The sequence below is a fragment of the Euprymna scolopes genome, chromosome 4, assembly GCF_053919585.1.
Source record: "Euprymna scolopes isolate OS-2025 chromosome 4, ASM5391958v1, whole genome shotgun sequence".
Classification (NCBI taxonomy): domain Eukaryota; kingdom Metazoa; phylum Mollusca; class Cephalopoda; order Sepiida; family Sepiolidae; genus Euprymna; species Euprymna scolopes.
This window is the reverse complement of record NC_136485.1, coordinates 32387997-32409822: the sequence shown is the minus strand read 5'-3', so window position 1 is coordinate 32409822 and position 21826 is coordinate 32387997.

Here is a 21826-nt window from a genome sequence, read left to right as displayed (position 1 = left end):
CTCAAAGGTCAAATCGTTGAACTTTGACAACGTGACAGCCAAATTTCTGGCCTAAAGCCAATCACATAGATATTCCCAAATCTTTACGCTGTATATCAAATTTCGAGTCTGTAGACTAAAAATTGATAGAGTTATTGCGTAGGAGAAAGTACACATACACACAGACAGACAGACACACAGGCAGACACACAAACACGGTCACTTTTATAGATATACTAGCATTTCAGCCCGGCGTTGCCCGGGTGTTTGGAGGTGTGCGCTGGGCAAAAAATTAAAAAAAAAACAGAAAATATATACAAAAACGGTCAATTTATTTATACTTTGACCCCTATTATGACCCAATGGAGTTATTAAGGTAGATCCATGTCCAACGAATCTATATCTAAAATTTCAAGTGTCTAGACCCAGAATTGTACGAGGAGTTTGGTAGAGTTCTTAAAGGTCAAATCGTTGAACTTTGACCTCTTAACAGCCAAATTTATGGCCGAAAACCGATCACCTCAATTTCCCAAAATCTCAGTACTCGGTATATCTAATTTCGAGTCTATAGACTAAAAATTAACATAGTTATTGCGAAGGAAAATGTACACAGGCACACAGACATACAGACACACCGACACGTTTACTTTTATAGATATATAGATAGATTGCATTTTTCTTTATTTTAACCTTTATTTAAACCTATTTAACCAAAGTGAAACAGTATATAATACAAGTTAATTCTCTTCTGTGTAGATATTAAGGCTTTCTAAATTTTATTTACGTGCTATTTACAGTGCTCATCAGCGAATAGCTCCGCAATTGGATCCAGTATCGCTATCATCACTAGGAATCATTTCGCAATTTCAACCACTACTATACTGCATCCCTAGAGTGTCGCCCTCACCCAAGCGGAGGTAATATTGGCACTAATTTGTCTACATTTTTTCCAACACTCATTGTTTATTTTTAACTAGATTCAGTATGATGCCTTCTCTGCATCGACTTGCACACATGTCAGAACATTTTGAGTTCTGTTTCTTTACAAATAACATATTCTTGAGACCTCGCAGCTAAATGATAATCTCCCATATCGTTCTATTTTCTTTGCAGTCAATCAGTAGATAACTATATATCATATATTTCTGTATTCGACTTTAATTATAAATATCGCCCTCTTTTTATCATTCAAAATTAAATACAATAGTCATTTTTTTAACCATGTTCATCTTATATAAAGATATCACCACTTGGACATAAGCGGCTACTATTTGAGGCTATGTCTAAGAAAGATATACACGATATTTGTTTATGTTGCATTTGAACTTCTGCATATCAGTACAACCAGGGAAGCAGGCAGCAGGAAGGGAATTCCAATGTAGCTGTTCGAGGGAAGAAACTATTTGAATAGAAAGCTTTCTGGCATTTAGAGACAACAGTGAGGGATGAGATCTTATTGCTAAGCGGGTTTGTCGGGGATATGTACGTCGAGGGGCTAGACGTGAAATGTGTTCATCAGAATACATTTCAATAAAACATTTGTAAAACAGGCACAATGATGCAACATTGCGGCGATGAAACAGGGACTGAAGCTGAGTTGATAAAGTGGGACCGATTAGTATGACAACTCTTCTTTGGACTTTATCAAGAGGGAGAGACTAGTGGTACATGCACCAGCCCAGCAACAATACTCTATGAATGGGCTAATGGTGGCCTTGTAAAGTAAATGATACTCTCAAGCGTGAGTAGTATTCAAGTTCGATATAATGTATCCACCTTATTTGCAGCAACTTTGCAATGTCCTCTATGTATTTGTCCCGGTTCATATTGCCCGCAAATGTTAGGCCGAGGAGTTTGAAGGTAGAATTCTCAGTTAGGGTGCTATTTATAATGGATATAGGGGGGTTGAGAGGCGTCTTGTAATTGTTAAATGAGAGGAGTTTAGTTTTATTAGCATTAAATGTTACCATCCATTTGCGGCCCATTCCCCTTGAGTCTGGAAGTCATTTCTAACAATTCTGCCATTGCCTTAGAATTATGTGCATATTTTCTTCTCTCCTGCATATTATAGAGCGTTGTATCATCAGCAAATATACCCATCTCGGGCACAATATTATCAGTAAGGCCATTTATGAATATCACGAATAATAATGGTCGAAGAATCGACCCCTGAGGCACTCTCGCATTAATCGTATGCTGCTTGGATGTACGTTCGTCATTGATAACCTGTATGCTTCTGTTGTCTCAGAATTATCTAATTTTATTTAGTATACGTCCAGTTTTACCGTACGATTTAATTTTCATTAGCAGTCCTTTATGCCAGACTTTGTCAAAGGCCTTGGATATATCAAGGGTTAAACCCTATCTTCGACCGCATTATCCAGTACATGTGTTCAGAGATGACTGTTAAAATATCTGATGTCGAACGACATTGCTGGAATCCATACTGCTTGTCAGATAGAAGATTTGATTTTGCTGGGTAATGAACTGGTGCTTGATTAATTAAGGTCTGAATGATTTTAGCGAAGAGTGGGAGGAGACTAATGGGGCGATAATTAAGAGGGTCGGTTCGTTCACCAGAACTCTTGCGCACTGGTACCACAGAGGCCATCTTCCAGCTATTAGGAAAGCTATATTCAGCAAGGCATTTATTGGCTGAACATTTCTTAATTAGTACTGCAGGGATGAGATCCGCTGCACACGCCTTTGAGGTGTCTAAGATATTATGATATTTCGGACCTGCGAAGGAGTGATTTTTACATCATCTAATGTAGTTTCAGTCTGCATAGGGAAATTTGGGAGGGGGTTGTTTGTTGGCTCTTAGGTAGAGTTGGAGGCGAATCGCGGGGTAAACAGTCTCACCGTCTCTATTTCCGTGTATGCAACCTTCTGGCTTTTCTCAGTGGGGGAATTACTGATTTCCCTTTATTAACTACACTATTATAGATGTTCCAGATATCTTTCTATTTAATCTTGCGGTTCACCACACTCTTCCCAGCGAACACAAAGAAATTGTTGACGACACTGCACCGAGGTGAATACGTTTGCGTAGTTCTTCATTTCTGATGACAATGACAACAGAATCTGGTTGTTATGTTTAGGTAACTCATGGAAAAGTGTCTAGTGTTAGGTTATGGGATGGTTGATTTATACGTGTCGTGTTACTAGATTGCTATTTACTGGCTCTTACCTATCTTGATCCAAGTTCTCTTTGTGATCTATTTCAGTTCGTTCCATGATCGCCTAAATGTTGATATGCGGGTGTAGGTGTGTGTGTAGGTGTGTGTGTGTGTGTGTGTGTGTGAGTGTGATACATGTATTAGCATATCTTATTTTTAACTAGGTCGTTTATCTTGCGGTCCTCCCTGGGTTTTATCTGTTATTGGGAGGAAGCTGGAAACTTGTGGAGAAGTACATTTAACTCCAAAACGTCGGTTTGTTTTAGTTTAGTTTTTATTCACTTTCAAGGCGTCGAACGCAGAGAATGGAAAGTGAGAATCTTTGATTGTTGTTAATTCGAATAGTCTCCATTTTTGAGACGCGTTATCTCAACGGGGCGGACAGGTGTTAACTCGTCTGCTCTTTTTTTACGTCCAAATTCCAACTCAGACTGTCCAGCTACCTTGATTACGTAAAAACCACGTCCTTCTGGTCAGCTATTTTGAGAATTTTAGATAAACTTGACAATTTTCCACTTCAATACTGTGTTGACAACCTTTATCAAAGCATAGCTTCACATCTCATCCATTGGTTCCCTCTACACTAAGATAGATGGTTAGATCGATAGCTAGATAGCTACATCGAGATAGAACGATAGCTACATCGATAGACAGATAAATAACAGGTAATTTTTCGTGTCCCCAACTACAAAACCCTAGTCTTAAAGAACCACCTTTATCCGCGTGCCTTTATATGTCAATTAATTCAGATAGATTATCTTTAATTCTTTCGTCATTACTTTTGACTTATTATACACATCCACAATTGATGCAAAAAGCAGCTTCAAGTACCGCTTTCTTACAAATAATGCTGAGTTGGTAAAGGTTCTTAATAGACCCCGCCACTTGCTCTACTATACTCCTTACCGTTGTTCTATTTGCACTACACGCGTCAATCGTACTTTATACATATGAAATGGTCCGATTTTTTTATGACACACACCAAACTGCAGCCACTAACAGTTGTGGCATTCTAGTAACTCCGCCTCATCTATCATCTGAAACCATTTCACGGTCTATCGCTGTAGTTTTTCTCCATGGGTTTCTGTCATTAAATGTGTCTCTATGCTATCTTCCCAAGCTGTTTAATGGTTTATCCTTTATTGGTGTAATCACATCTCATCCGATCATATAAACATTTTTTTTGTTTACAATTCTTATAGATTGGGCTTCAGGATATTTTAGCCTACAATCTCATTCTGTAGTGTTTTATAAGCTAATCTTGTTGGATTAATACTGTTTCCATTCCTTTCGCATTATCGACTTTAAACAACTTCGTTCATAAATGATTTACTGGTAGATTAACAAGTCTACTTTTTAACAACATTTAGATGTGAAGTACGAACAAAATCACTATTATATCCTGCTGCAATTCCAATCAACTTCTGTCAGGTATAGATTTACATGTCGTATAGCTCAATCAAAATTGAGTATAGTATTTAATGATCATACCCTGAATATCCAAAATCCAAAATAACTTAATCTCGTTAGGAATCATTCATGTCGGACTGAACCCTATGTATTTGCAAGATCCAACAATGCAATTACAACGGTATTTTTTCTTTCTTAGCTTGTTTAATACCTTCCATATTGCATAATCATGTAAATACAGTCAGGTATTCCGAGTTTCACCTGCCTTTTCAATTGACTCGTTGATGAACCATTTGCATTGAACATAGTTTATCGTTCAGTTGCTAACAACTCTAAGTGCAATCCCTCCATCGATGTTTAGATATGGGTCTGAACTCTTCTAAGTCCTTGGCCTTGTTTTGATTAGTATACGCCTTCTGCAAGTTTAGCAACGTATTTGCCCCTCTAGATCTATCTTATCAGCAGAAAACGCATCCTTTAAAATTGCATACACCCTATACCTGACATCATCATTGCCTATTGAAATATTTGCTGTTGGCTTTCTAATACAGTTATAAACTTCAGTTTTCCTGATATTAAATTACATCAAACATAATACCTTGTCATGTTAGCTGTCTTACACCTCGTGTCAACAATATAGTCACTTCTATGTTTTTTTTTAATCAAAATCTGTTTTTTTTCAAATCCTAGTCTTTCCTTTAAACATTCCAACTTTTCACTTTTACTCTTTGCGAACAGATTCTTAGTAACCTAGTATGAGTTCCTGATAAATTGTTTCTTACAGTTTTCTTTTATTTCTGCTCTTCATTCGTTTGATCTTCATCATCGCATCTTAAAGCCTCTATTCATATGTTCATACATTTGCTCCAGCCTAACTGATACCCCTGCAACAGCTTTTATCTACCTAATTTTTAATGTTGTTTTCATGTTTGTTGTTACTGCGATTTTTATTTCCCTCCTTGCTGGTTGATTAGGCTGCCTTATTTTGGCAATTCTGTTTTGTTCAACTCAAATAATTATTTTCTTTGTTTATGTAATAGATGTATGGAAACTAAAGCCGCTTTCAGGACTGCCTGCAACCATTGTAAGAAAGTAATTACGAACGCAAGATAGTTGTATGCTCAGTCCGTCAAGTCCAAAGAAGCTGAGCAGAGGCTTGGTTCCCACCAGTTTTGGCAAATTACAAACAGAATCCTGAACAGAAGCGTGTGCTCTATCCCAACTATCATCAATGGATCTGAGTTAATCTCGTCAGCATCAAACAAAGTCAAACTCTTTGCCAAGAACTTTGCAGCCAATTCTACCCTTTGCGACCAAGGCCGCCAACCCCCGATATTTCCTGCTGTATCAGAAAACAGACTATGTGATATACAATTATCTGAATGTGATGTTGCCAAGCTAATCAAAAAGCTTGAAGCACCGGCGCTGACGGTATTCCAATTATATTACTCAAAAAACTTCAATCAGAACTAACACCCATACTTACAAAACTCTTTAAACGTTGTATTAAGGAGAATTGCTTCCCATCACCCTGGAAAATCTCATCAGTATGCCCTGTATTTAAGAATTCAGGTGATCGTTCATCCCCTTCTCAGTACAAGCCAATAAGTCTCCTGTGCGTCATGAGTAAGTTGCTGGAATCTGTGTTAAATAGAGAAGCAATCAACCATCTCAGCAAAAATAACCTTCTTAGTGACACACAATATGGTTTCCGTTCTGCTAGATCTACAGCATATGCGCTTACAGTAATATCTCATAGGATTAGTGAATCTCTCAACAGAGGCAACCTTTCTAGGGCAATTGCTCTTGACATATCTAAGGCATTTGATAGGGTATGGTATAAAGGTTTACTTCATAAGATCTCCAGCTATGGTATAGCTGGCAATGTCTTCTCATTTATTAAATCAGTTCTCTCTTATAGGTTCATAAGAGTAGTAGTTGAAGGGCAAAAATCAGAAGCTCACAGTATAAAAGCTGGAGTCCCTAAGGGGTCCATCCTGGGCCCAACTCTTTTCCTGATCTACATAATTGTTCTTCCAAATAACATCCTTACATCATTCGTAGACATTTATGCTGACGACACTACCATTTATGGTAGCACATACAAGACAGTAAACGAACAAGTTCTCTCCGATTCTCTCTCCTCTGATCTTGATCACGTAGTACAATGGGGAAAGGAGTTGCTGGTTACTTTTAATGCATCTAAAACCATGCTTCTCTCTTTACATCATCAACGTTCTGATCCCCATCTGACATCAATTAAAATGAATGGCCCTCGTCTTGGGGAGGCCTCAAGTTTTGACAGGCTTCTGGGGTTGACTATTACTCCTGATCTTAAATGGAACATGTACATCTAATCTGTTGCCAAGGCCGTTGGAAAAATGGTCGGACCCTTCTATCGATCCAGTAGTTATCTCACTGCTGATGCAATGCAATTCTCTATCTATATAAGAGCCAGATACGTCCAAGGACATATGGGCAGGAGCTGCTAGAAAAGACTTGTCCTGCCTTGATAGGGTTCAAAATAGACTTCGTCGCCTCGTAAGAGATGTCCTTTCCTCTTCCTTGCAACCTCTATCTTACAGAAGAGATGTTGCGAGTTTGTCTCTGATGTATCGTTATTTTCAGGGAAAGTGTTCGACTGAGCTTAAATCTATGGTCCCCCACGCCAAACTTTCACAAGAAACATTCGTCTAGCTGTAAACACTATCAATAATTCCCCCCACTCTTTATCTGTGCCTTAACCTAAACGTAGATTCCATGAACAAAGCTTCTTTCTTAGAACTGCACGCCTGTGGAATTGTTTTCCGTTTTCCTGCTCTCCGGCTGACTACAATATGGTTGTGTTCAAGTCTAACGTAAATAAGTTCTTGATGAGCCGTTCCATATAAGTTATCAAATTTACCAAATTTTTATTACTAATGATTACTATATTGACCAATTTCTACTGTACACTTTTTAACCCTTATCCTTGAGTGGTCTCTAGTCCTTGATAATGTGGTTGATGCCTATGTAAAAAAAGAAACACTAGACTAGCTGAAAACATTATCAATAATTTTCCCCACTCTTTATTTGTGCCTAAACCTAAACATAGATTCCATGATCAAAGCTTCTTTCTTAGAACTGCACCCCTGTGGAATTGTCTTCCGTTTTCCTGCTTTCCAGCTGTCTATAATATGGTTGTCTTCAAGTCCAATGTGAACAAGTTTCTGATGAGCCGTTCCACTTAAGTTAACAAATTTACCGAACTTCCATTACTATCGATTACTATATTATCCTTTTGACTACTCTACCCTCTTTAACCCTTATCCTTGAGTGGCCTATCATCCTTGATAAGTGGTGACGCCTATGTAAAAAAAGATTTATGATTTCTGCTGCTTTCACCAGTTTTACCCAGTACTTCCTTTGCACCCGCTGACATATTTGTCATATAAGGTACAGGTTTTGTAGCTTAATTTATCATTACTATCATGCCCAATTGTTCTTATATTTCTAGTCTGACATGCCCGTTTTGCTTTTCTTGCTTTACCTGCAGATTGTTATTCACTATGATATGTCACCTAGAAGTTCTGACTACATGTCTCACGGACATTTGAACTGCATTATTCAAATATTTTCTGTTGCACTTTTTGTTTCTGGATTCGTAACCCTTTAGCTGTATCAAATTATTTTCCACAACACCTCAGCTTATGTTATCTCTTACTTTTTGCGAGTTCCAAATGGCATGTACTATGTTATAAATCATTGTGGATCTGTTATCCTCCCGCTGTTTTCGCAAAGCCCTAAAACATATATTTTCGTATTGACATGTTGCGAATAAATAAATTCCAGTGTCATAGATTGCAAACTCTTATGAATCCTTTGCTTTTCGCTCGAAATTTCAGTTTCGTAATACTACTGTCACACATGTCAAGCGTCTTATTGCTTTGTCATCCACCTTTCTGGTGGTCGGTAGGTCTTTCCCTACTGTTATAGAAAGTAATATTTACGCGTTGTCAAAGTACACAGCAGTTAACAGCTAAAAAAGGAGACACACTACAACGATCACCAGGAGGAACTACCTTGCAGTTTCGACCCCTACAACTCTATTGCGTCTCTCCGGTGGCAACCTGTAACCGGAGATCATATTTGTATATGTCTCAACTACATTTCTCCCCTAACACTCACCGTCTGTGTTTTCCCCAAATGCGTAAAAGCAAATGATTCGGTGTTCAAGTAAAGTAACCCGCAACAACAATATCGTATCAATGTTCATCATATGAAAGTTTACTAAACAAATGCTTGCATGACAATCATAATTTAAAATGTAATTTCTTCATGGTTAAAAGCATCAATAGTCAGTAATTTTCCCTGAAAAAAAAACATATTAATATTTCTGTAAAGCACCAATCATCGACAATAATGTTTGAAACCGAATTGTCGTGGAAAAATAGAAATGACAAAATGAAAATTGAAGCAATATTTTTCAAATCAAAAATATTACATAAACGTCCTGATGTAAATTTCTTTTTAATACAATCTAATAACAGTGGCTATATTGAAAATGACAACTCTCTTCTATATTGAAGATGATAGCTTCCAAATGTTGCATCTTTTTAATTATTAGTTTCTTTTTCGTTTTCTTAGCAGTTCCCTATGAAATTTTATTCATGGACTTTTTTATAAATGATTTTTGTAAAAGGAAATATTATACTTAAATACGCTAAGATAATAGCTCTAAGGTATATTAATAATACATTGCAATGATTACATGTTTATTTAAAGTGTACTATAGGGTTTTAATGACTATTTAAATAGGGTATATTACAAAATTATTGAACACTTTGCATTGCAGTCAATTAGTAGATGATTATATATCGCATATTTTTGTATATTGCTTTCATTATCACTATAGTCAACTTTTCACGTGGGATTTAGCCGAGGGTTATGTTAACCCTCAGCAAAATTCCGTTCCTTTAATTCTAGTAGATTCTACATTTGTTAGAGGATTCGAGGGAAAATATGATTATTTCAGAATTTACAGTAAAGAATGGGTGTGCATGTTAATTTAATGTAAATTAATTACCAATTTGAGGCAGATTGTTTATACAAAAGCTCTTTAAATGTGTATATTCGTAATGTGTTAGCTAAGAGATTAATTGTGCGTGTGCGTTTTTATTTGAGTGGGTGTAAAATATTCCAGAACCCCCAACTCACAAACCATCATGCCCCCTCATAATTAAACCCTTAATATTATAATTAGCTTGAAGTTCAGCTGCATATTTTCCCCAAAAGCATTACGTCTAAGATTTTAGTAGAATGATTAGACGTTATTCAAACGTCATTGGATCAGAAAAGTTAGGTGTTATATTACATCAAACATATGTGGTTTTCATCCGTCACTCTAAATCCTAAAATAATGACGTGATTCTTATTTATGTCAGTCTTTTACAATGTTCATATACAAAAATTATAATACCATTTATTTAAGCCTTATTGTTATTTAGTGAAGAAATTATCATTAGCATGTAATAAGTTAATAATATTGTAATCGCATTACAGTTTTTAATTTTTAATAGTTAAAAGGTAAAATGTTGTTATTTTCACATAATGCTTTCATTTACAATTTGTCTAAGATTTATTAAAAGCAGCAGTTTAAACAAATAGCAATGTTTAATTGATCTCCAAATTCAGCTCAGTTTCCAATATCATATGCTAATCGGAAGCAAATATCTTTTTCCTAAAGCATTTTTTTTCCAGTCGCAGGCTGAGAGAAAATTTGGAAAATATGGTGTGTAAGAAAACAATTCAAAATGCTCTTCATGTTGTTTTCGATCGATTTGTTAAATGGTGCATTGTTTTCGTAAAATAACACTTCTTTCTACAGAGTGTCAATTTCGAACGATTCCTTCTTTCAAACATAATTACAATAATAATAGTATATTAAATGTTATTGACTGTTTAGGTGAATAGGTAAATAAAACATCTTGAACACCATGAGATACACAGTCCTGAACCTTGTATGATGATGCCGACTAGTGCTACCATGTTCCATCTTTGTTGCAAATTGATAAACAATACTATTTTTATTGGATGAAATCATTAGCAAACAATGTTTTAAATCATAACACAGTTTTGTTTATTGTAAAGAAAGATGTCACCTGCTTTTAAGCGAGGCATTGTATTGACGAGTGTGCATGTAAAATTGTAAGATCTTCAACTCCTCTGAAATCTAATATATCTTCACTTTACGATCGATAACATTACTTCATTGGCATTGTTTGATTTCTAGGACAACTGGTATGTAGTCTGTAGATATATATATAACCAATGCGTGTCAAATTATTAACGAGATAACATTTTTTACCAGTTTCAGAAACTTACCGGTAGTTTCGTATTAAAACATTCGGAAACGTTGGCAATGCTGAGCTGCGCGTACTTTGAAATTTTCGTACTCTTCCGCGCAATATATACAACTTACCATCGTAATTGCCGAATCTACGTTATTTGAGGTGTGTTACATTATGAACAAGGCAGTTTGTTTTGCCAATAAAATGGATCGTAAAGGTGGTTTGATTAATTCTGAAAGCAGAACAGCTAGCAAAAGCTAAAGCTACCATCGAAACATCGAAAATCATAGGAAGTTACCATCAAACTGTGAGGAACTTTGTCAAAGAGCCGACAAAGGTATGTAATAGAGCTTATGAGGGTACCTGTAGAGTTGTGTCACACCGTTCACTTCTCCAAATTAAACGCCAAGTTGTTAAGAACTCTGTCCAGACAAGTTGGGAAGTTTTTGACTAAGTCAGATGTCTCAAAACTTACTCGATGTTGCCTTCTAAAAGAAGTGGCAAAGTCTGTTAAGCATGCGACAAAGCCTTCATTAAAGCTACAGCACATATAAAACCGATTGAAATGGGCAGAGGACAACATAAAAACAGATTTTTCCAAAGTTTTGTTCACAGATGACGTTCGTGTCACACCTGATGGCCCGGCTGGCTGGAGCAAGGGATGGTCTTAGATCGACGACATCGTTATCAGCGTTTAAGGCGCCAACAAGGTGGTGATGGGATAATGATTTGGGCTGGGATTATAGTTGGTACATGAAGTGTCCAGATAGCGCAAAACTGGCGTACAAATGCTTACATAGCTTTTCTGAAGGAGCCCTTGGAACCATGGCTGAAGAAGCAAAGGTTGACTTCACTAGTCCCATTTATTTTATGCAGGATAATGCTTTCTCGCATGCAGCAAACAAAACACAGGGTTTTGCAACAGCTGGGGTTCTCCTGGCTACAGAAGATGAAGTGGCCTGCGAGTTCACCAGATTTTAACCCAATTGAGAACATTTAGAGCATCATGAAGCGACGTCTCTATGCAAGTGGTCGCCAATTTAAGAGGAAAGATGCGTTGTGGGATACTCTCCAAGAGGTATTGCGATGAATGACTGTTGAGGATAACAGACATTTGACTGATTCCGTGAACCAACCTCTTTTACAAGTAATTCATGAAAATAATCGCATATCCCCTACTAATTATGTCAACGTATATATTGCTATGTAATAATTGTGTCTTAAGCATTTTCCTACTTTATTTAATGTTTGAAAATTATTTCGATAAACAAATTATGGGTATATTGTGTTGTTTTCTTAACCTCGTTAATGACGTGACACAGAAATCAAGAGATGTTCCTATCTACTGCCATAGTTTCGCTAATATTTGTTTAAATACTTTTATTTCCTTACTGGAGTTTTATTCTCTTCGACCTTAAATATTTAAAAAAAAATGAAAACTCGTTGATAATTTGATACGGAGTGTATATATATATATATATATATATATATATATATATATATATATATATATATATATTTGTTTGTACTTCCTTTAATCGTCCAATGGTTATATATAACAGGTCTTTGATTATCTAATATGTGTGAGTATACAGAGTGTACAAATATTCATTGTGTTCTGTATGTATTTAGAATGTTCATTGTTCATTGGTCATTCTTTATAAATACACATAGCTAACCAACGTGACACATAATCTTTGTAGACAGTTTTTCTACAATCAAGCAATGACAATATGTCTGTTTATCTTAGTGTAAAAGAATCGCGTACTTTCTTTATTTGAAGAAACCCTTAAAAGACGTCATAACAACGAGTCACAGTTTACATGCGTTTTATTCGTTTTCACTTGCCGAAGTTCGGCTCGCCGAGTCTCTTTTCCTACATTTTACTGGTTCTTTCCTTTTGCTGTCTCGTATAGGGTTATTAACCCAATTAATTCCTAACTGGTTTCTTGCAAACTACTTAGCTTACTCTTTGCTAATTAACTGTTGCGTCAGATACATAGACAATATGACATGGCTTTTACGTTGTGTACTAAACTAACAACATTTGTATGTTTTCCAAGTTCTAAATGGTTTTGTTAGCTTTATTTCTCGGTTAAATTCCTAATTTAACATTCTAAGCTGTTAATGCAACTGTTAGAAACTTAATTGTTTTATTGTTTAAATAATACTTATCGATCAAGTTACCCAGTGTTGTTCGGTCAATATCGAACAAAAATGCCGCATTTGATCAACTTGAGTATTGGGCATTTTTGTGTCTGTATGAGTGCGTTTTATTTCTAATCATAATATCTGAAAGATTAGAGTTACAATATCATTTATTAAGATATTGTTACCAAACACACTTGCATGTAAAATGTCCGTTAAAAGTGATATGGCAATAATGAGAAAACAATGTTTTACAAACATAAAAAAATTAAGATTTTTTTTCATTTTTTTAAACATTGAAGACTAGCCTTACTTACATAAGCGCAATTTCTAAACAATTAACCAGATTGGGCTCACATTATTACATGTTCCATTTTAAGGTTGGTGTTTTATAGTGGTTACATCAAAATTCTAAGCCCGAACTCCTGTGTTTCAGCAAAAGAAATAATTTTTACTCAAATAGTGTGCATACTATCTAAACCCAAATAGAGTGTGTACATGTTTTTTTTAATTATTGCAGCCGCAAACAAACATAATTACTCAATATCTCTGCAGCTAACACAATTGTCATTCTTTATGAATTCTCTATGTTGCATTATTTTTACAAAGATGTCAATAAAAATAATTATTAAACTTCCATGTACGTCTGGCGAGGCATTTTCCCCCAAAGAGTCAGCATTAATTTTCAAATATTTGGAAATATGCGTTGAGGAAATGACGAAAAATAACAGAATAAAGAAAGTTCAGTTAGGGATTGGAATAATAAACGTGCGGACTAGATTTTAAGGTAAACCTGTGTTATTCATTAATGAAAGATAAGGGAAACGTTGTTTTCAGCTTTCTGTATTATATGCACATTTTTTTTGTATTATGTGCACTGGTTTTTCTTAATGAGCTGCATAATCACTTCTAAATTGATATTTTACTCAATGGAGACTTATGCATTTACTGCGATGTTACCCTTAACAGATAGACAAACTTGATTTAAACTTTACTTTAAAAGAAAAAAAAATTATATTAAATCGGTGAGAAAATTAAACTTTTAAAAATCTAATACATTATAGAAACTCAACTTTCCAATGAAAATTATTCATAACATTTTCGAAATATGTAAAAAAAAGAATAGATAAAAAATACCTAACTTTACACAATCTTTAAAGACCTCACTGCTAAGAACATAATAAAAAATTACATTAGTAATTGCTATAAAAAATACTTTTGGAAAATAACCTGGAAAATATCCAAAACTGAGGCCACATTATTAAAAAGGCCAAATGAAATTTCTAATAACAAAAGTGCTATAAAAATCCCAAATATTGCCAATCTGGCCTTAAAACTAGCAACTGTTGTAAAATTGACTTTAAAAGGCCAATCGGACAACCCTGCGTTAAGCTTTGTTCATGATTTTATCCATAAATATTTTAACCATCAGATTCGTATTGATATAATTCATGGTATGTTATTAATTTGGGTATTATTTAAAAAAAATAAGTTATCAAATTGCCCCCATCAAGAATTAAGAACACACTTAATGCCGATTTCTTCTAAATAAAATCATTAGTTTTTAAATGTTAAATTATTTTCTTGTATATGATGTTTAGACCAAATACATATTTATGTGTGGAATAACAACTATCCACAGTTTAAAAAAACAAGGTAAATGAAACATATTATTGAATAATTTATTATTTCTTTATTTATTTGCTCACAACGACTGTACAGTCCTACATTTTAAGCTATCAAAGACACCTTTTATCCGTTAAACAATGCTTCAAGCAAACCACGACATACTTCTTATATTAATACGTGTTTAATTGTTAGGCCATAATAAAACTACATTCAAATTCAATTTAAAGTTTATATCTGTTTTTAATATAAATTGTGTGTGAGTTGCAAGGGAAATAAAATTATTTAAGGCTGCGACTAATCATAAGTCTAAGTTTCCTCTCGAAAAAACTTCCTTATGTTTACACTGGCTTAAAAGCCTAGCTACGGGTTCTCATAATGTATAATACGATAACTAATATATCAATAAACATTAATTCTTTAACTGCATAGATTTTGTCATTCTTCCCATTGTTATGTTATTGGGCAATGGTGAGAATGTTTCAGGTTCGAATACAGGTAAAAAAATTATGTTTGAAGTATGATAAGAATTGAAAATATTTTACAAACAGAAGTTTTAACATGAATCACTAGTTTTTCATACCGTTGTGTGCATTCCTCTCTCTTATCCATATATATATATATATATATATATATATATATATATATATATATTATATATATATATATATTATATATATATATATATATATATATATATATAGTGTGAGAGGAAGAAGAAGAAGGGAAATAGATGGATAGATTTTCATGCTGTTGTGCGTATTCGTCTCTCTTTCCCATATATATATGTATATATATATATATATATATATATATATATATATATATATATATATATTTGGTGAGAGAGGGAGAGAGATAAAAGGAGATAGATTGATAGATAGAGAAATAGGTGGATAGCTAGATAACTAATGCAAATATTAGAAAAGCTTTCAGCGTATTAAAACAAAGCTTAGACAAGGCATTATAGAGAGGGCTGAATATAGGAACGAACTTAACAGCTATATAGAGAGGGGCAAAGTTAAAAAATTTAATATACTAAGATGTTGCATGTACTTTTTAATTTCTATGTGCAGGGTGGAATGATAAAATTGTCATCCTAAACAAAACGACAGCTTTAACGCTTTTATTGAAAAATCAATTCAGGTAACTTGACTATGTATTAGAAATGACATCTATTTGATGCCATAGACTCCAGCCTCAATCACCACCGGGATACGGATCCGGAACTGGGTGCGTGCCTTTTCCACAAGCGCCGGTGGGAGCTCGGTTAATATTCAGACAATGGCGGCGATTTAGTTTTGTATGAGATAATATTGATGATGTTCTCGGGTTTTTATGAAACGCGGTAGTCCAGCGGGTTCAGGTCGAAGCAGTACGAGGACAGTGAAAGAAGAGAACAACGTCGTACAACAGTTTCTGAAGCAAAGCCTGGACTTTTGAGTCTGGGCCGAGTCCTTCTGCCACCTACAGGCTCTGACAGCGACCACCTTATTGTACCAGGTGATCAGAACACACTTCAGCACACTCAGATACAACTTGGTGTTTACTTTTCAAGCAGACATCCAAGATTATAACTGACCGGAAACTATTTTTTCATCACCCTGAACACGCCCCTCTTATTCTTGGCAATCAAGCAATACATCTTCAACACAATGATCATCTTGTCATAATTGGATCGGTAAAGATCGGAGAGAGTTATACATTGTGTTACTCTCAGACATTATGGAATGTCCCGATGGAACTTGGAATTTGTAGACAACTGGGCAACTAGTAGTAAGCATGCAACAAAAATAGGAAACCGGTTTTTATCGAACGGATATAGAATCGAGTCGTTTTTCTTAAGGGCGACAATTTTATCATGCCACCAGTAGTGTTTTTCATGTATAAGAAAAACGCAGGGATGAAATGTGTTAATATTTTTAATGGGATTGCACGCTTTTTTGTATTTAGATGCTTTAACATGCGCTATATTTAGTGTTTGTTCATTTCTATTACTCTTTAATTTATAAATGTGCTGTTATTTCTAGGGAACACGCCTTCATAGCGTGATAAGATTAGCGTGCGGGTTAGTGAAAAAGTTGCCAGTGTTTTTTTTTTTAATATTTTCCTCTAGTTTATTTTTAATTAGAAATTCAAAAGTAGAATAAACAAACAAAAAATTACGCATATGATGAATAATGTTTCAAAACCAAACCCAGATTACAGTATAGCACAAATATGTTTAACAGAATGCATCATATCCTAAAATATCGCCATTTCTTTCGGCAAAAATGTTATCATGCATAACAGCGGCGGATTTTGAAATGTGCAGATGAAGTCATGACTTCATGTATAATTTCTGTTCACACAAACATATTTCGCGAAATATATGAATACATGTTCCATATGAAATTTTATTTCAGATCTAATCATGTCAGTTATCCGTAAATAGATGAAAGCACGAATAAATTCGTGTTATTTGTTTGCCTTTATTCTGTTTCTTTATCACTTGTCAAACTTTAAAAAATTGATTCTATCTTTATGCGTTACTAAAATTTTTGTGTTTTTTTTCTGTTAGTAGAGTTTAAGTAAGCATAAAATTTTAATGCCATTTTTCTCTGATTACGTCTTCCTAACGAAGTCGAAGAACAAGGAGAAAAAATCTTATAATAATAATATTAATAATAATTATAATAATAATATATATATATATTTATATATATGCATATATATATACATATATATATATGTGTGTGTGTGTATGTGTGTGTGAATAAATCTTTAGAGGTAAAGAATTTATATACGGTTTTAAATATAATGGGCGGAAGTCTCTCGAGAGCTCTTTCAGCTACCATCTCATCAGGAGAAAATCGAAAGCGTAAAATAATAATACTATGTCGAAAGTAAAGAGTTCTGATGGGGAATTATTTAATGTGCCAAAAATATGCGGGCACTAAAATAAAGTTTATTAACGTTTAAAAAACGATTAAAATATTGGCACAGCGATGGGGAAAAATGGGAGAAAAGATTCAAAGTTCCCCAAAGAGAAACTATGCGTTAGATGTTTCTTTCTGCCGGCACAAAGAAGGTTTCCGCACCGCAATAGAGACAGACTCCAAAATCTATAAATGGTTTCCGGAGTCCGCTCTATGTAGCACCTCGAACCATTCTATTTTATATCTATCGGCACAGCACGGGTTATCAATCAAATACTGGTCAATAGCAGAGTGTAAGGCTTCCGAAGGAGGGAGACCACCAGAACCCATCCTCCCTTGTCTGATCTTCGATGGAACATGCTGGGTTATAGGAGTCAAAAGATGCAAGGATGTTCGCCCAACATAACCAGCATCGCACTGGCATTTGAAATTATATACTATATTGCTATTTTGGCTCAGTGGCTTGTGAAAATTCTGCAACCTGTGCGCGAGTTATATACCACGCACTGTATCCCTGATTATTTTCAGTTTGTTGATTATGTACGTGGGTTGGATTCTAATGCAGAGACATCGTTTATGTGCTCTTTTGATGTCTCTTGTCTCTTTACCAACATACCGTTGGATGAGACTATACGTATATGTACTGACGCGCTTCACGATGATAGCCTGACTGCTCCACGTTTTTCTAAAGAGATTCTTATTGAACCCATTTTAATGTGCTCAAAATCTATGCCGTTTAGTTTTTGTGATATTATGTACTGTCAGGTCGACGAGGTTTCAATGGGGAGTCCGTTGGCCCCAACTTTAGCGGATATTTTCGTCGCGTACAATGAATCCGTTCTGTTTTACTCTATAACAAAACCCACTGCATATTTCAGATACGCTGACGACACTTTTGCTGTTTTCCATCGCAAAGTGAAGCGTCGATATTTTTTGATATGCTGAATTCTTTGGATGGAGCTCTAAAGTACACTATGGAAATTTAGAAGAACAATTCGCTTCCCTTCTTGGATGTTCTTGCCGACACTCAAGATGGGGGGTGTCTTTCTCACTAAAATTTATAGGAAGCCGCATTTACTGGCCTATATGTGAACTGGTTGTCTTTTATACCGAAATCATGTAAGGTCGGCTTAATTAATACTTTGGTACATAGAGCCCTGATGATTTGTTCACCTAACAGATTGGACAACGAACTCGATAAGATCAGGAAAATATTCATCAGTAATGGTTATCCTGTTGACCTTATTGATGACTGTATTTTCAAAAATGTCGCGAATTTTAAATCCCCTAAATGTTTGGGTCTTTGAAATGCCCGGCTTATTTAAAAGTACCGTGGATTGGGGAAAAGATTGACGGACTTTCCAAACAGAGACGCAAAAGTATTTATGATTGCTTTTATTCTGTGTCCTTGCGTTTGGTATATACTACGAGACCTGCATTTCCTTCTTTTCGCAAGGATAGTTTGCCTTACATCCAAAATAGCAATATTTTATATCAATTCAAATGCCAGTGCGATGCTTGTTATGTTGGGCGAACATCCTTGCCTCTTTTGACTCGTATAACCCAGCATGTTCCATCGAAGATCAGACAAGGGAGGATGGGGTCTGGAAGTCTCCCTCCTTCGGAAGCCTTACACTCTGCTATTGACCAGCATTTGGTTGACAACCCGTGCTGTGCCGATAGATATAAAATAGAATGGTTCGAGGTGCCACATAGAGCGGACTACAGAAACCATTTACAGATTTTGGAGTCTGTCTCTATTGCGGTGCGGAAACCTTCTTTGTGCCGGCAGAAAGAAACATCTAACGCATAGTTTCTCTTTGGGGAACTTTGAATCTTTTCTCCCATTTTTACCCTCGTCGTGTCAACATTTTAATCGTTTTTTAAACGTTAATAAACTTTATTTTAGTGCCCGCGTATTTTTGGCACATTAAATCGTTCCCCATCAGAACTCTTTACTTTCGACATAGTATTATTTTACGCTATCGATTTTCTCCTGATGAGATGATAGCTGAAAGAGCTCTCGAGAGACTTACGCCCATTATATTTAATATATTTAATATATATAAATATATATATATATATATATATATATATATATATATATATATATATATATATATATATATATATAGTAGGAGAGGGCGTATCAGAATCGTTATTGAAATCGGAAAGAAATTATTTTCGGATGCCAAAAACGATTCACTAAATTGCCCTCTTTATTTGATTTTGTTTTTAACAAAATCAACAACTGCTGGTTATAATATTAACATAATAAATATTTACTGATTTTAAAGTACCAGTAAAATAAAGATATGTCGAATGCTTCCAGAAATGTTGAGTTTACGTTTGAAAAGAATTTAACATGCGTTTCCTGCGGTAATCGGTAAAAATAATTATTTTAGTGTTAAATATTTAGAAATCGATAAAGAATCGAAATCAGAATCGGTGAGTGTGTCAGAATCGAGAACTTAGTACGGAATCGATACATAAAGTAGAGTCGTCACATCACTAATATATATATATATATATATATATATATATATATATATATATATGTGTGTGTGTGTGTGTGTGTGTGTGTGTGTGTGTGTGTGTGTGTATACAGGGTGACCCCCCCAAGAAAGCTAAATGGAGGCCATCTAGAGCATATTCTGTAGAACGGAGAAAAAAAGGCCAAAGACCCTAGTGTTTTGACCTGATGTTTTTAATATGATAAACTAGCTATGACCAAAGTTTCAGTTCATACGGACAAAACACTAAGAAACGGGGTCTTATTAGAGTTGGAGCCCGTGACAAAAACTGGCAGGAAAATCGCCTGTTTTCGATGGGCGACCCTGTAATCGTGTAACCGAAACCGTCATTTATGGCGGTCATTGTTGTTTAATTGGGCTACAGCTACACTTGGGTAAAGGCGGGTCCTATCGGACCCTTGCATGCCATACGTGCACATGCCGATCCTGAACAGAACAGGCGGGTACAGGTATAGGCTGACCGTGTTGGAATCTAGTGAGCACAAGTTCGCAATGTCGAGCACGGGGAGGTACATAGCTGGTTAGAACTGTCGGGATCTGGCAGGCATAGACGGATCCTTCCTGCCATTACAATACAAACTAATTTAAAATCGCGTCGTGTGTAACTAGACTTTTTTTTATCTGCGTATCATTAAATTATGCACTTTTTTTTTAAAGGTGTCGGATTCATTGTGTGCAAAATAAGAATAAGGATTTTTGTTAGGTTATTATATTCGAATGCGATACTGCTAAGTTTCAGCCTGTTTTTAAGTTTATGTTAAATAAGTAGATCTTGTTAGGTTCAAAGTGTGTGAGTGTTAGTTGTTGGATGAAAGCCATTTTCATTATGGCTCCAGCGATGTTATTAAAGTTTCAATATTACCGTGTTCTAATATTCCTTTAAATTGATGAACGTATGAGGAAACACCAATATTTTTTTCTGGAACTTGTCATGAAGGCGCTACTTATTTAAAGCTTGTAAACAGGACATGTAATCTGAAATAGATCAGGAAATAGGGATACACGGATAGCGCTGGTGTTAATAATGTGAGAAATCTATGCACGTTTCATGTTACGTTGAAAAGAGAGTGTTCAGAAAATAAATAGTGAATAAAAATTGTTCTAAACCCGTTAAATTTGTGCGTTTTGGCATGTGACTTTCCTATGAATAGCTATGTTCATTTTGGAAAAAAAGCTTATTATATTCGAATTAGATACATCAGATATTGGCCAGTAATCTAATCACATTACATTTTTATGTGGCGTCTGCATTAGCATAGCTATAAAGGTTTTCCTAGACTAGACTAAATTACCTCCCTTTATTATATATATAGATAATATCACAGACATAAAGAGAGATAGAAAAAGAGTGAGAGAGTCAAAATCGTGACGCAAACCGAAAACGATACTGATAAGGATGGCAATAGATACAATACATCGGCGTATAGAAATGCAAACAGAATAAGTAAATAATCTATTGATAAAATAAGTCGATGCTACTTAAGTTCGCTTTAGAATGTCTAGAATTCTAATCAATTGAACTTTCTGTTGGCCAGGAAATTAGACAAAATGAGAAATTTATGACAGTAGAATAATGAAATAGGAATAAGAATAGGAATTTATTAAAATAGATGACAGAAATAAATTTTCACGACAAAATTAAACTCATCATAGCCTGATCATATTTGTAGTTTGTTATTTGATAATTTATGCGTGTAATCTTA